The sequence below is a fragment of the Tupaia chinensis genome, unplaced genomic scaffold (genome assembly GCF_000334495.1).
Source record: "Tupaia chinensis unplaced genomic scaffold, TupChi_1.0 Scaffold143970_1, whole genome shotgun sequence".
Lineage (NCBI taxonomy): Eukaryota > Metazoa > Chordata > Mammalia > Scandentia > Tupaiidae > Tupaia > Tupaia belangeri.
The window spans coordinates 1,400,437-1,405,075 of record NW_006203821.1 but is presented as its reverse complement, the minus strand read 5'-3'; the positions used below and the strand labels follow the sequence as shown (position 1 = coordinate 1,405,075).

Genomic DNA, 4,639 nt, shown 5'->3' with positions numbered 1-4,639 from the left:
CCCTCTGACCAGATGGAAAAGATGTAAATATATGAATAAATAAAGTTAAATAAGATAATTATTAAAAAAAAAAAAAAAAGAGCAGACTTAAGACCATTCAGTGGTGGTTCCCACCCACCCATTCAGTGACCTGAGCAGTGGGGGCTGCAGACCAGTCTTCGGTGGCAGGCTGAGCACTGCAATCTACAGCAGGGAGCTGCTGGATGGGCACAGAAGGCACCTGCACACCTTCAGGCCAGTCTGCAACCTCAAGCTGAATAGCAGTAAATCAGGAGCTAGAGCAGACCATTCACCTTGACATTCCTCAGTTGTGGCAGCCTTTTCAGCTGTGGCCTGCTCCTCCTTTTCAATCTCTTCAGGATCTCTGTAGAAGGAGAGATCAGACATGACCTCCCACGGGTGTTCACGGGAGATGGTGCCACATGTACGCAGAACTTCCCTGAGAAGTGCTGCAGATCCACTGAGTGAACTCCCTTGTTGTATGGGACGGCAATGTCCACACAGCACAGAGGGGAATCTGTGTTGCACAGGTGATGAAAGGTGGATTAACTTAAGACGCCTCTGTGAGAGGCTGGTGGTCGGCCCTGGGACCAGTAACCACTAGAATACCTGGCTCCCGGAAGGCTGCCCGGATCTGGTTATTGAAGGTTCCAGGAGTGAAGCAACCAGCAATAGGAGTGGCTCTAGTGTCTGCAGCAAACTTCCACACAGCCCTCTTGCAGTATTCCTAGGAGATGACACTTACATCAGCAGGATTTTTGATGGCAGCAATGGCACAAGCTGCCAGCAGAAGCTTCTCCCAGGTCCTCTTCAGATTGATAATGTAGATGCCATTACTTTTCCTTTCGTAGATGTATTGTTCCATTTGGAAGTCAAGGTTGGTGCCACCTAAGTGGGTTCCTGCTGTAAGGAATTTGAGAACATCCTCCTCCTTCATTTGCAAGACATCGAGGGTACCAGACATTGCGAGTTTCCCTTTAAGTTACAAAGGAACCCAGAACAACGTCATATGGACCCTTGTGCGAGTAGTGCAGAAAGGCAAGAGAAATCTTTTTCTATAGGGCATGTGCACTTGCCAGAGAGACAGAAAGTGAGAAATCACCCCCCAAGGTGGGATTGCCACAGCACAATCCCTTCTACTCCATTTTCCTCTGGGGATTTTGGACATGCATGCACCCACCTATGAGTTTCAAGCCGCCAGCTCCAGGACTCATACCATAGTTGGTTTAGCGTCTTAACCACTATACCACCTGTCTACCCCTCCTGGTGTTGTTCGTTTTTTCTTTTTAAAGATTTGTTTATTTATTTCCATTTGTTATATTACTATTATTATTTAAAGAATTATTTATTTTATTCATTATTATTATTTAATTTGACCACAGAGAGACAGAGAGAGGGAGAGAGGGAAAGTGAGAAAGCAAGCCACCAGACCCGGGACACAAACCATGGTCAACCATGTGGGAGCCCAGCACCTTAACCACCATGCCATCTGCCAGCTCCTGTTTTTGCTTTTCAAGAGACATTTTTGCTATAGAGTATGTGTGTTCACCAGAGAGACAGAGACAGAGAAAGGGAGAAGTCACCAAGGTATGGCCATGCTGCAATCACCTGTCCTCCACATGCATCCAGTGTGAGGTTAAGTCATCATGTCTGGGATTCAAACTGCAGTCAGATACATGGGAGTCCAGCAACATAACCATTATGTCATCTGCTGGTCCCCTGGTGTGTTTTTCCTTTCTTTCTTTTTTTTTTTTTTTTTTATTGAGAGGTTTTCGCTATAGGACAGGAGCACTTGCCAGAAAGACAGAGACAGAGATGGGGACCAGCAGTTAGTGTAATGGCTATGTCGCTGGACTCCCACGTAGTGTCCCGGACCCCGTGGCTTAAAATTGATGCCGGGCGCATGTGTGTGCGTGCCCAAGATCCCGAGAGGAGAACGGAGGAGAAGGGATTGTAGCATGGCCGTTCCCCCTGGGGGTGATTTCTCTCTTTCTGTCTCTCTGTCTCTCTCGGTCTGGCTAGCGCACGTGCCCTATAACAAAAACCTATTAAAAAAAAAAAGAGAAAAAAAGACAGAGACAGAGAGATAGAAAGCCAGAAATCACCTCTCCCCCCAGGGGGGATGACCACGCCGCAATCCCTTCTCTTCCATTCTCCTCACGGGATCTTTTTTTATTTTTTAAATTTTTATTATTTTTATTCATAATTTGACTGTTCGATTTTTCCAGTGCTCAGTAGACAGCACATCTAGGGAACTTCCACCAGCCTGGAGATCTGAGCTATGGTCACAGGCCGTGCAAGAAGCTTCGCTGGACTTGAGAGACTGCGGGCTTTTCCTAAGCCTTTCTGCCGATGGGGAACAAGAGGCTGAGAGCAGCACTATTTCTTCAGGGCTTTTTCCTTTCTTTACTTCCTCCGTGTCCTGTTAGTCATCATCGTCATCATCCTCTGGAACAAAAATGTCCTCTTCCTCAAGTGGAGCAGCGAAGTTCTTGCTAATGAGTGTCCCCACACAGAGAAACGGAATCACAATGGAGAACACGCGGAGGAGACCAAAGGACATTTTCACCGGTTTGGGAAAAATGGCGCCGCTGCGGGTAACGATGACTGACCTCGACGGAACCAGGCTCCAGCCTGAGCCGACCCTTACCGCGGAGACCTCACTGCCTTTCCTCAAGTTTGGACCGCTCCGGAGAGCCCCGAATCTGAGGGATGCCGATGCACCCGGCGAGCTGCTCCAGACGCCCTCTGCCAACTCCGCCGCTAGCCGGGCGCCTACCCCACCACCCTGCCCCGTGTGGCCCTCGGAAAGCGCCTCTCGGGATCTCGAGCGCGTACGCACACGTGCCCGGCAGCCTGGTGTTTTTTTCAAGCCACAGGGTCCAGGACTTGAATTCCCAACTTGATGGTTAAGGCTGGACTGCCTTAACCACCAAGTCACATGACTGGCCCCTTACAACATTTTTCATGAGACAATAAAAATCACAGAACTAGGACCAGCAAGGGGTGAGGTTGTTAAGGTTCTAGACTCTAAGAGGGCTGAATGCAGTTGGAATCCTGGATCTAGCAGCTTGCTTTCTCACTTTCCTTCTCTCTCGTCGTCTCTCTGGTGAGCACACGTGCCCTATAGCAAATTAGAAAAAATAATATAACAACAATAAATAAAATAAAATAAATAATATATTTTTAAAGAGTAAATATTTCCTACAATACGAAATTATAGGACCTGGGACCAGCAGATGGTGTGGTGGTTAAGAGTACTGGACTGCCACATGGCCGACCATGGTTCAAGTCCTGGACCAGGTGGCTTGCTTTCTCATTTTCTCTGTCTTTCTCTGGACAAATTAAAGAAAGAAAGAAAGTTAAATAAAAAAATAAATAATTATTTTAAAAAGATAGTATGTTGGGGGGGGCAGCAGGTGGTGTGGTGGTTGAGGCACTGGATTTCCACAAGGCTGACCATGCTTCGAGTCCCAGACCTGGTGGCTTGCTTTCTCACCTTGTCTGTCTCTAGCGAATGCATGTGCATTATAGCAAATTTAGAAATAAAATAACAAATAAAACTAAATAAATCTTTAAAAAAAGAGTATGTGGGGTTTTATTTTTATTATTTTATAATTATTTTATTTATTATTGTTATGTTTTAAAAATTATTATATTTAAATTTATTTATTTAGAATTATTTCATTTTACCTTATATAATTAATTTATTTTTTATTTTTTATTTTTTAATTTGACCAGAGAGGGACAGAGTGAGTGAGAGAAAGGGAAAATGAGAAAGTAAGCTGTCAGATCCAGAACTTGACCCACAGTCGGCCTTGGGGGAGTCCAGTATCCTTAACCACCATACTATGTGCCGGCCCCTATTTATTTATTTCAATTTGACTAGATAGGGACAGGGTGAGAGAGAGAGAGAGAGAGAAAGAAAGTGAGAAAGCAAGTCTCCAGGTCTAGGACTCAAATCATGGCCATCCATGTGAGAGTTCAGTGCCCTTAACCATCACACCACGTGACCCCAATTATTATTATACTTTAATTTGCTGTAGGGCATATTAGATCACCAGAGAGTCACAGAGAGAGAGAGAGTGAGAAAAAGTGAAAAAACAAGCCACCAACTCCAGGACTTGAACCATAGTAGGCCATGTGGGAGTCCAACACCTTAACCACCGCACCACTTGTTGGCTCCAAGGCATTACTAATTGTTAATTGTTTAAATAATTACTTTATTTAACTTAATTTATTTAATTTGACCAGTGAGGGGCAAAGCGAGACAGAAAGAGAGAAAAAGAGAGAGAGAAAGAAAATGAGAAAACAAGCTGCCAGGTCCAGGACTCAAACCATGGTGGGCCATGTGGGAGTCTAGTGATCCCACTAATTATTATTACACAAGTAATTCATAAACATATTCTCTTCTTGGGACCAGCAGTTAGCGTAATGGCTATGTCGCTGGACTCCCATGTAGTCGACCGCAGTTTGATTCCTGACCCGGTGGCTTAAACTCATGCTGGGCGTGTGTGCGTGTGTGCCCAAGATCCCGAGAGGAGAAGGGAGGAGAAGAGATTGCAGCGTGGCCATTCCCCCTGGGGGGTGATTTCTCGCTTTCTGTCTCTATGTCTCTCTCTGTCTCTCTGGCGAGCAC

The 4,639-nt window shown here is 45.5% G+C and overlaps 1 pseudogene; it reads right to left on the bottom strand.

Annotated features, from left to right (window-relative positions):
• Positions 1 to 87: 87 nt before the first annotated feature.
• On the bottom strand, positions 88 to 964 carry LOC102483491 (40S ribosomal protein SA pseudogene; annotated as a pseudogene).
• Between the last annotated feature and the right edge of the window lie 3,675 nt (positions 965 to 4,639).